The sequence below is a fragment of the Miscanthus floridulus genome, chromosome 2 (genome assembly GCF_019320115.1).
Source record: "Miscanthus floridulus cultivar M001 chromosome 2, ASM1932011v1, whole genome shotgun sequence".
Lineage (NCBI taxonomy): Eukaryota > Viridiplantae > Streptophyta > Magnoliopsida > Poales > Poaceae > Miscanthus > Miscanthus floridulus.
In genome coordinates, this window is record NC_089581.1 from 120,492,704 (window position 1) to 120,505,007 (window position 12,304).

General features: G+C 44.7%; 1 pseudogene; it reads left to right on the forward strand.

Moving 5' to 3' along the window:
- LOC136536954 (uncharacterized) overlaps nucleotides 1–10,275 on the forward strand; it is a 33,104-nt pseudogene extending 22,829 nt beyond the window's left edge.
- The last annotated feature ends 2,029 nt before the right edge of the window (nucleotides 10,276–12,304 follow it).

Sequence of the window (12,304 nt, forward strand, 5' to 3'; positions counted from 1 at the left end):
GTGAGTTTCAGCCTCCGCTTAGACTCATAAGCCGTAGGCCCACCAAAGATCATGATACACCATTTTGGGTAGGGGAAGGCGTCCGCCTTCTCCTTATCGTCGGCAGGCTCGTTAGGATTTTTCTTTCCACTGGGCTCGTACTCACCTTTGAGGTAGTGTTTTAAGATGTCGCAGTCCTCAAGGGTGTGTTTGATGGGGTACCCATGGTTGCGAAAGGGGCTTTTCATCAGCCTCTCAAAGCTTATGAGGTTTCCCATGCCGGTCTTTTGTTTGTCGACGTGATCGATCATCGCGACGAATTTGTTGTCACGACACTTTTTGCCTTTCCTGCCCTTTCCTCATCAGTCACGGTCCTTGGTGTCCTCCGCTGGCTCGGCGGGGGCCTTGCCCCTACTTTGGCCGAAGTTAGCCCGGACGGCCTCCTCACCAGAGGCATGGCTGGTGGCGAGGTTGAGCAGTTCCCTAGCAGTTCGTGGCTTCTTGCGTCCAAGCTTGTGGACGAGGGACTCGTTGGTGGTCCTAGAGATTAACGCCCCAATCACATTTGCGTCGATGATGTTAGGGAGCTCGTTGCACTGCTTGGAGAAGCGACGAATGTACTCGTGTAGAGTCTCCCACGTCTTCTACGTGCAATTCTTGAGATGCCAAGACTTGCCAGAGCATCGGTACGTGCCCTAGAAGTTCCTTATAAAAATGCGCTTGAGGTCGGCCCATGAGCGGATGTAGTCCACTAGGAGGTGTTCGATCCATGCTCTCGCATTTTCTGCTAGGTAAAAGGGGAAGGTATTGGATGATGAAGGTATCATCATGAGCTCCCTCGCGTGGCACGCATGACAAAAGTCTTTGAGCCACACACTGGGGTTGGTGTCCCTAGAGTATTTGATGATGTTAGGGGGTGTTCGGAACTATGCCAGAAAAGGAGCCTGTCGGATCCTTTTCACGAAGGCTCGTGGCCCGCAAGCGTTCGGGCTCGGGCTACGTCTGTCATCCCGATCTTGTGTGTCCCGTTCGGGTAGGTGTATTCATTATGTCCACCCACCTCTCATCCTTTCCTTAGAGGCTAAGGTAGGAGGTGGTCGAGGGCACTGCGAGGTGCATGGTAGAGAGGTGTTGAGAGGTCGAGATGGGCTTTGTACGGCTTGGGGGATGAGAGATCGAGGCAGGCCATGTTTAGCTAGACTATGGCCAGCAGGGCCATCCTGAGCAACTCTTATGACCGAGATTTTTGGTATCACGATTATATAACCCCGACAAATGCGCACATTGACTACCACAAAAATAACAGCGTCATCTAGTCATAAAATCTATTATATACCACTTAAAAAGTACCAATCGCTTTTGTCAAAAAAAGTTTCGTGTGCGCGCCTCTGACTCCTAGTCTAGTCCGATACGAGTGCTCTCGCCAAGAAAAATTGAAATTCCTAGCAGCGGGCGAGCGAGACAGGGTCCATGCGGGGACGCTTGCTTGTGCAGGCGGTGCGGCGCTTGTGGGCCTGCACGTAGGGGAGGCTGCAGGTGAGGCGGCCGTAGCTGGGGCACCGGCGGACGTCTCTTTGCTCCCTTTTGTTGTCTACTACATATATATGGGATAATTGTCTGTTGGGCATCCAAAGTGATGGTCCTTTGCTGGCGGACGCCCACTTTGGAGCATTTTGCCAGAAGACACTATGGTTCGGTGAAATGAGGCCATAGGACACCGTGAACCGATTGTAGCCGGTTGAGGAGAGAGAACAGCGGTGAAATGACATTCTTGCCCCTGTCGCTTTCTCCTTCCTCTCTCCCTTTCTCTTTTTTCTGTTTCCGTTCCCCACCACCCTCTCTGCCTCCCGCACCCGCCGTTGCGCATCACGCCATCGTGGGTGGCTACGCCTCTAACGCTTGTGCCTCTGGTGGCCCGCTTTGGCGTCGCGCCCTAGCCTCACGCACCTGGTGGGCCGCACCACCGGCGGCCTACTCCTATGCCGTGCCCCCGTGCCCGGGCCCGCACCTCCAATGTCCGTGGCTCCACACCCGGGACCACGCCTCCGACGTCCTTTTTGCCCCTGGCTCCTTCTTCTTCCTCTCTCCCTTTCTCTTTTTTTCCTCGGCTCACCTAGCTGCATCGTGGACACGAGGGCCGCCACGGACTCCAAGAGCAGAGCACAACGCATAGCTGGTGACAAAATCCAGCCGGCGTTGCTGCTGCTACGCGTGCACCGCTATAGACCACTGCCACACGCTGCCGCTGCTGCTTGCCTACTGAGAGCGCTCACTGTTGTAGCTCGCTGCCGCACGCTGTTGCTGCCTAGACCCGGCTGCTCACACCGCCGCTGCTTCCCTCCTGCGCGCCACCGCTGTAGCTTGCTACCACACGCCATTGCTATCCGGGCCGCCATCTCTGTTGCCTGCTACGCGCCGCGGCTGTAGTGTATGTCAAGCTGGAAAATAAGTTGGTAACACACATCCTAAGAAGAGCATGATGAGCACATCTAAGGCATTTGAGTTGATGCACATGGACTTGTTTGGACCAACCACATACACTAGCATTGGTGGAAACAAATATGGATTTGTGATTGTGGATGATTTCACTAGATACACATGGGTCTTCTTTCTTGGTGACAAGAGTGATGTGTTTGCAATATTCAAATCTTTTGTCAAGGGTGTTCACAATGAGTTTGACACAATAATCAAGAAAGTTAGAAGTGACAATGGAAGTGAGTTTAAGAACATAAGAATTGATGAGTTGTGTGATGAATTTAGAATTAGACATCAATTCTCGACCAAGTATACTCCTTAATCAAATGGGTTAATTGAAAGAAAGAATCAAACCTTAATTGGTATGGCAAGATCAATGTTAAGTGAGTACAATGTGAGTCATTCATTTTGGGCCGAAGCAATTAACATGGCTTGCTACTATAGGAACTGACTCTATTGTCACCCCATGATGGAGAAGACACCTTATGAGCTATTGAATGGAAGAAAGCCAAACATAGCATACTTTTGGGTATTTGGTTGCAAATGCTACATATTGAAGAAAGGCACTAGATTGAGCAAGTTTGAAAAGAAATGTGATGAAGGTTTTTTGTTTGGTTACTCCACTACTAGCAAGGCTTATAGAGTTTGGAATTTGGCTAGTGGTACTCTTAAGGAGGTTCATGATGTGGAGTTTGATGAAACAAATGGTTCTCAAGAGGAAGATGAGAATCTAGATTATGTGAAAGGCACTCAATTGATCAAGGCAATGAGAAACATGGACATTGGTGAGTTAAGGCCTAGAGAGGTGATTGGTATTGAAGATGACAAGAATCAAGTGCTCTCTAACTCAAATGTGCAAGCTAGTGGTTCTCATGATCAAATCCAAGCAAGCACTAGTGATGGCAATGGGCAAGATCAACAAGTGGCTAGTTCATCATTTCAACCAAGTGATCAATCAAATGCTAGCAATCAAGTGCAAGTGCTTCAACCAACTAATGTTGCAAGAGATCATCCATTGGACACTATCATTGGTGATATTTTAAGAGGTGTACAAACTAGATCAAGATTGGCTTCATTTTGTGAGCATTTCTCATTTGTATCATCCATTGAGCCTAAGAAGATAGATGAAGCTTTGAAGGATGTTGATTGGGTCAATGCTATGCATGAAGAGCTAAACAACTTCACAAGAAACCAAGTATGGGAGTTAGTTGAGAGGCCTAAGGATCATAATGTGATTGGAACCAAGTGGGTCTTTCGGAACAAGCAAGATCAATATGGGATAGTAATAAGGAACAAAGCAAGATTAGTGGCTCAAGGTTACACTCAAGTTGAAGATCTTAACTTTGGAGAAACATATGCCCTGGTTGCAAGATTAGAAGCAATTAGGATCTTGCTAGCCTATGCTTATGCCCACAATATCAAGTTGTACCAAATGGATGTGAAGAGTGTATTTCTCAATGGGTACATAAATGAGTTTGTGTATGTTGAGCAACCTTCCGGTTTTAAAGATGAAAAGAAACCCAACCATGTTTACAAGTTGAGAAAGGCTTTGTATGGATTGAAACAAGCACCTAGAGCATGGTATGAGAGATTGAGGGATTTCCTACTCTCTAAGGGATTCAAGATGGGAAAGGTTGACGGCCACTCTCTTCACCAAGAAGCTTGGAAATGACTTGCTTGTAATGCAAATCTATGTTGATGATATCATATTTGGGTCAACAAATCAAGATTTTTGTGAGGAGTTTGGCAAGATGATGGCAAGTGAGTTTGAGATGTCCATGATTGGAAAACTTAGTTACTTCCTTGGTCTTCAAATCAAGCAAATAAAGAATGGCACATTTGTGAGTCAAGGCAAGTATATCAAGGACATGCTCAAGAAGTTTGGAATAGATGATAGTAAAGCTATTAGTACACCAATGGGGACAAGTGGAAGCTTGGATAGTGATGCAAGTGGCAACATGGTGGATCAAAAGATGTATCGGTCTATGATTGAAAGCCTACTCTATGTGACCGCATCAAGACCGGATGTGATGTTTAGTGTATGCATGTGTGCTAGATTTCAAGCCTCACCAAGAGAAAGTCATTTGAAGGCAACTAAAAGGATATTGAGGTACTTGAAGCATACATAAAATGTTGGGTTGTGGTATCCCAAAGGAGCAAGGTTTGAGTTGATTGGATATTCGGACTCCGATTATGAGAGATGCAAAGTTGAGAGAAAGAGCACATGTCAACTATTGGGAAGATCACTTGTATCTTGGTCATCAAAGAAGCAAAATAGTGTAGCACTTTCAACCACCGAAGCGGAATACATTTTGGCCGGTAGTTGTTGTGCTTAATTACTTTGGATGAAGGCTACTTTGAGTGATTTTGGGATTAGGATCAAAGAAGTGCCATTGCTATGTGACAATGAATGTGCCATCAAACTCACAAACAACCCGGTTCAACACTCAAGAACAAAGCATATAGATGTCCGTCATCACTTCATAAGAGATCACCAACAAAAAGGGGACATTTGCATAGAGAGTGTTGGCACCGAAGATCAACTTGTCGACATATTCACCAAGCCACTTGATGAGAAGAGGTTTTACAAGCTAAGGAATGAATTGAACATACTTGACTTCACCAATATGTGTTGATGCACCTCCATTATATGACATGCCTCTCCTTCGAGCAATAAAAGGTATAAATTGATTGGCATAACATACATCCTTGCTAAGGACATGATTAGTGCATCTAGACATATTTCACATTTGAATAGGATCATTCATGAAAATCAAATAAATTTGATGCTTGTATGTTACCACTATTGCTTATATGTTTGAAATGATCTAGTGGTAGCATATAACATGTTTGTGGGCTTGTAAACCTAGTGTTTGATCTATAAAATGAGCTATAAGTGTTTAACTCAATATGGTACAAGATAACCCTTATTTGGAGGTGTGAAGAAGCTTGTCCTTGGATCAAACCGAGTTAAATATCTTTTGCAAGTAAACTAGATTGAACCAAATTGAAAAATGATCCTCATTTCACATGGTTTCGCCCCAACCTATCTATAATTTGAACCTATCTCTACTTTAAGCCTTTGTAGTCATTGATGACAAAGGGGGAGAGAAACAAAGATAAGTGATAGGGGGATAAATAGTGTAGAGAGATAAGATATGACAAAGAAAGGGGATCAATTAAAATTTTGAGCACATAAGTAGGGGGAGCAAGCTCATGAACTTGTGTGGTGCATTTGAATGTGCATTTCATGTGTTTGCTTGCATGGCACAAGTTCTAAAATTCAACATCCATGCTTGTGTGGTGTATGCTAATTGTAAATTTGCATGATGAAATGAAAATCTAGTATGCATAGGTCATCTAATGATTTCATTCCCATAAATTTACAAGTAGTATCTAGCTATTAAGCGGTATTTAGCCAAAGTAATTAGACTTATGTTCATCATATGGAAACTAGACCCTTACTTGTAATATTGATCTTATGAGGTATTCTAGTTTTTATGTATGTCTAGTTACTAATGGTGCTAAGGATAGTATAATGATGCACTCCGATTGGTATCACGCTTCAAAGGTCCATCTCTTATACCTTAGCATCATTTGGTAGAAATTGTCTCCTATATTTCCTATCTAAGCACATGTGCAAAGCTACAATCCAAACTGTTAGCACATATGTAGGGGGAGCAACTGCTACCATATGGAGTTCATGAAACTTGTCCATATCCTTTACACATGGTAAATATGCTTGGGCAAGCAACATGAATTCAATTGAATCTTATTTCATATCTTTGTGTAAGGGTTGTCATCAATTACTAAAAGGGAGAGATTGAAAGCTCTAGTTTGGTTTTGGTTAATTGATGAAACCCTAAGTGCTAACCTAGTTTATTAAAGTGGTCATGAGATAGGTAGCACTATTCCAAGTGTTGAAGCAATGACGAAGATCATGACAATGGTGATGGCATGGTTATGCTCAAAGGCTTGAACTTAGAAAAGAAGAAAGAGAAAAACAAAAGGCTCAAGGCAAAGGTATAAAATGTAGGAGCCATTTTGTTTTAGTGATTAAGACACTTAGTGAATGTAATCACATTTAGGATAGATAGCCATACTATTAAGAGGAGTGAAACTCATATCGAAATGCGGTTATCAAAGTGCCACTAGATGCTCTAATTCATTGCATATGCATTTAGGATCTAGTGGAGTACTAACACCCTTGAAAATGTTTGTGAAAATATGCTAACACATGTGCACAAGGTGATACACTTGGTGGTTGGCATATTTGAGCAAGGGTAAAGAAGTTAGAGGTGAAATGGAGTTGGTCGCAAAGATGCTGGCGTCGGTCAACTGACCGGACGCTGGGTCGCTAAGCGATCGGACGCTAAAGGGCTGCGTCTAGTCGTGTTGTCGGTCAGCATAGTAAGTAGTCATAGTGTGATTGGACACTGGCAGGGTCCGGTCGAGCATGACCGGACGTGTCCGGTCGACAAAAGTCGGTTTTGGAACCTTACTGTAAACGACCGGATGCTGGTGTTCAGCGTCCGGTCAACTCAAGCGCAGTGTCCGGTCAAGACTGATGACCGTTGAAGTTAGGACACGTGGCTGACTACGAGCGACCGAACGCTGGGGGCTCAGCGTCCGGTCAACTGACTGGAGCGTCTGGTCAACCCGTGTTTTGCCCAGTGAAGGGGTACAACGGCTCTATTTCATAGGGGCGTCTATTTAAGCCCCATGGCCGGTTGAAGCTCATACTTTTACATATTTTCATTGACATAGCAATCTTGTGAGCTTAGCCAAAGCACTCCCACTCATCTCCATCATTGATCCATCATCTTTGTGAGATTGGCTTAATCTCCTGGTGATTGGCTTAATCTTCATCTTGTGATTGGTTCATTCCTCTACACGGCGGTATAATCATCATACTCACTCATTTATATTCTTGCAAACTAGTTGTGACAAGCTCTTTAGTGTAATTAGAATTGAGAGCTTGCTTTGTTGTTTTAGGTTCATCTAGTGGAGCTCTTTAGAGTAGCAAGTTTGAGAGCTCTTAGTGAGTAGTAACATTGCAAGTTGTGTGTCTAATAATTATTGCAACTGGAATTGTTGGATAGGTGGCTTGCAACCCTTGTAGAGCTAGAGCAAGTTTGCATTTCGCCTTTTGTCATACTAATCAAATTGCTCTAGTTGATTTGTAGATTTTTAAATAGGCTATTCACCCCCCCTCTAGCCATACTAGGACCTTTCAGCGTCGCTCCTATCACCAACAGCAGCAGCGAGGGCGGCTGCTTGCACATGGCGCTCGTGGTTGCTGTAGAGGCTCACCAGCTCGCCCGTAAGCCTGCATGGCCATGGCTATGGCAGCTCGCCAGCTCATCCATGCGCCTACGTGGCCAGGGCTGGTCGATGGCGGTGGCTGCTGCTCAGTAATTGAAGAAGAGAAGAGGAGAAAAGGAGGAAGAAGAAGATGGCAGGTGGGACCCGTGCGTCAGTGAGAGGTAGAGGGGTAGACCCAACTGTGGCTCAGGGGCACCGATGTCCAAAACAAAATTTTCTCTCTCATCAACCGGCTACAATCGGTCCACGGTGTCCTATGGTCTAATTTCACCAAACAAGAGTATCTTCTGGCAAACTGCTCAAAACAGAGTGTTCGCCAGCAAACGACCATCACTTTGGATGTCCACCAGACAATTTTTCCACATATACACACACACACACTATACGTGTTGTGCATATCCTCAAAGATTACAACTTTCTGGAGGAGGTGAAACAAGCCCACAAGCCCACGCATAGGCAACAGCTGGGATGGTTGTTCTACCTCATCAAGGCGGCGCAACACCAGGGCGTCAGTCTCTGCTTCCTCCTATAAATGTCCATGCAGCCTGAGGTACGACGACACGGCACGAAGCCCACTTTTTTAGCCCGACACGAGCACGACACATATCGGTGACGTGCAGGCCCGAGCTGGCCTGGCCCGAGGGAGTAGGCCATGCCTAGGCCGCTGCTCAGGCCCATGGGCTGGCACGGCATGGCCCGACCTACGTCAATCAGCCCGACAGTGGCCCGGCCTCCCCCTCCTCACTCCTCCTCCCTTCCCCATGGCCTAGTGCGGCTAGCCCACCATCCCCGCTCCCCCCCCCTCATATATAAGCGCACGCCGCGGCCATAGTGGCTCTCACACCCGAACCCTAGCTCATTTCACTCACCTCGCCTCGCTCTCGGCTCTCGCAGTCTCGCCCTCGTAGTCTCGCTCTCGGCTTCATCCACCCTTCTCCATATCCCTATCCCCCCTCTAGATCTGGGTGATTATGTGAGTTCGTGTCCAAGTCTGCCCCTCCTCCGTCGCTCACCATCCTTCTAACCTTACTGTCGTCTTCTCTAGGTGGCCCTCGTCTTCTCTGGCTCCGGGCTTCAGTTGCACAGGTACATCCCTAACCCTAACCCTAACCCTCCTCTTCTTCCATTGATGAATGGTTTATGATCTATTTTGATATACTGTTTTCCTCCTCCATGTCTTTAGGCAGATTAGTAGCCGATGTGTCGTCCTCTCGCTATGGCATAGAGCGACCAAGGCGGCCCCACGCACCGTTGAGGACGGTGCTGGAGAGCCCTCCGTGGTTGAGGGCGCCATGGCTGGTGTTGATGATGAGATCATCTGGCCGCTCATCGGCAACGACGATCTTATTGTGGCAGGCCTAGCACCTAAGGACGACGACGACACCCAAGAGGACGCTGCTGCCTTGTTTGGGCTGGACGACGGTGGTGGTGAAGGGGCGACGACGATTGGGACCCTGGTCTGCTCCAACAGCTCAACTCCATCTGTTGCTGGTACTAGTACCTCTTCTGGAACTACTGTTGGTAAGCATAACTCTGCTGTGTGGGCTGATTTTGATGAGATCTATAAGACTGTGAATGGTAGGAAAATTTGCACTAAAACTACCTGTAAAATGTGTAAGCATACTTTGTCTGCTAGATCTAATGCTGGTATATGGCACTTGATGAGGCACCAGAAATCTTATAGGTAGAAAACTGATCAAGCTGCTAGGGTTCAGTCTAGGCTTGCTTACAATGATGATGGTTCTGTGCATAACTGAGACTATAAACCTGATGTTGCTAGATTAGAATTGTGTCACTTAATTGCTAGGCTTGATTTGTCATTAGGTATTGGTGAGACAGAGGCCTAGAAGGATTATATTGTCTGTGCTCATAACCCTAGGTTTGTTAAAGTATCTAGACAGACCACCACTAGATATCTGAATAAACTGTTTACTGAACATCGTAATATGCTTAAGAATTTTGTGTTGTCTGTTGCATCCTCTGTTGCTCTGACATCAAACATTTGGTCTGGTAATGCTAAAGAGGATTACATTAGTGTTATTGTTCATTTTGTTAGTGCTGATTGGGAGTTACAGAAAAAGGTTATTGGGCTTAGGTTGATTGAGGTGAAACATACTGGTGAAAATATTGCTGAAAGAGTTGCTTGTGTGGTTGATGAGTTTGGTCTCATTGATAAAGTTTTCTCTGTAACTCTAGACAATGCTTCTTCTAATACTAAGGCTATGAAAACTTTGACACTTATGTTTGCTGGTTATTTGGGTCCTGATCCTACACCTGAGCCTGTTGATCCTTCTAAGCGTAAGTACAGTCTTGTGCATCAACATTGTGCTTGTCATATCATTAATCTGATTGTAAAATCTGGTTTAAAGATGTTCAAACCTTACACAGAAGATTTTAGAACTGCTATTAACTTCTTAAATTCCTCTAATCAAAGAATTGCTATGTTTAAGAACTACTGTACTGCTCACGGTGTTAGACCTAGAAAGTTTGGCTTAGATATGGATGTTAGATGGAATGCTACATATCTTATGCTTAAACACTTGATTCCATATAAGCATGTTTTTCTGTGTTCATTAATTCCAATTATGGCTCTGAATTATTGTCTGCAAAGCATTGGTATATAGCTGAAAAGATATTGGAGTTTCTGGAACTATTTTATGACTCCACTGTTGTTCTTTCTGGTGTTTACTATCCAACTAGTCCACTTATCCTGCACCATCTGCTAGAAATTGCTTCTCATTTACATGCAAGTGAAAAAGATCAAAATCTAATTGATGTTGTATATCCTATGAAGATTAAATTCCTTAAATACTGGCAGCATATACCTCTGTTATATTTATTTGCATTCATTCTTGATCTAGAGCTAAGATGAGAGGTTTATTTAGAGTCCTGGAATTACTTAAAGAGAGCACTGGTTGTGATTATACTTCATATTATGCTGATGTGAAAACTGAAATTTACAAGTTATTTAACCAATATGAGAGAAAATTTGGTGCAGCTAGGAGTCAAAGGGTTGCACAGCCTGCAAGCCATATAGGTAAGAGAAAACAGGCATGGGGAAGAATCTTTGGAGGCCCTAGATCTGTTGTTGGTCCTTCCGCTGCCTATGCCCCCACTTTATCTTCATCTGCTTCTACTACTAATGAGCTCTCAGTTTATCTGGACAGTGACAATGTCACTGCATAGGAGGATGATTTTGATTTACTTCTCTGGTGGTGTGACCACAAACTAACCTATCCAATCCTATCTATAGGCCTCGTTCAGCTGACAGAATTTTAGCTGAAACTGGCTGAAAAACACTGTTTTGGCTGAAAAAAGAAGCCGAACAAGCCAAATATGGGGTAAGCCGAACGGGGCCATAATGGCTAGAGATATTATGTATGTTCCTATTTCTACTATCTTTTCAAAACTATATTTTAGCTTGACAGGAAGGATAATCGAAGAGTGGCGACGCTGTCTGTTGCCTAAAACTGTGGAGATACTGGCCTACATAAAGGATTAGGAGTTGGAAGAGAGCAGATTACAACATACTGTTGACAACCAAGAGCTGGATGACTCCTTCAAGAATATGTAGCTCGATGATGATGTAGATGGGGCTGCTAGTACTGCTGGTTCATCTAGGGCTAGGGCTGGTACATCTAGGACTAGGGCTGCTGGTAGTTAATCTGTTATCTCTATTTTATATCTGTCATCTATGATTGTGACAAGTGTGACTTGAGACCTTTGAACAATGATGGAAGAGTTATTAAGAGCTGTGCTGCACTCTTTTTTCCTTTTTAGGGTTTCTCACAAGGGTGAATTTTACCTAGAAAGATTTTTAATGAGGCAACATTGCACAAACAACTCATTTATCTTATCTCCTTTGGTGCCTTTTGTTTTGTTGGATTTGGTCATTTGGAGTTTGCTAAGTTCTTGACTTAGAAGTTAGAATCTGTGTGTGATCAGTTTGCGGCTAAGTGTTGGTCTGTTGGATGAGAATGAGAAGAATTTTGGAGTTTGCTTAGTTCTTGACTTAGAAGTTAGAATCTGAGAAGAATTTGGTCATTTGGAGTTTGCTGAGTGTTGGATTACAATCTGTGAATCTGTGATCAGTTTGTGACTTAGAAGTTCTTGACTTGTGAGTTGAGATTTTGAAATTTGAATGAATGAATCTGTGCTAACTGTTGGATGAGAAGAATTTTGAGGTGACTTAATATCACCGGGCTTTGGGCCGGCTCGGCCCGTAGTTCTGGCTGTGCGGGCCATGCTTGGCCTGAGCCCGGGCCGGGCCGGGCCGGCCCGTTGGCCAACTATGCTTCCTCCCTGGGGGCATGGCCAGGAGAGAGCAGAACCGGTCGCGAAACAATCACAGGTGCTTTGCCTTGTTGATTCAGTTTTGACTTGCCATCGGTGTGATGCATTGCTGCTGGAGACGTCCAGCAGGCTTGCTTTGCAATTGCTAAATGACATGGCATGCGGTTCCTTTATCATTATTATTTGAAAGGATCTTGGTTCAGTTCAAAGTATTCGGTGTGAAATTTTTGTT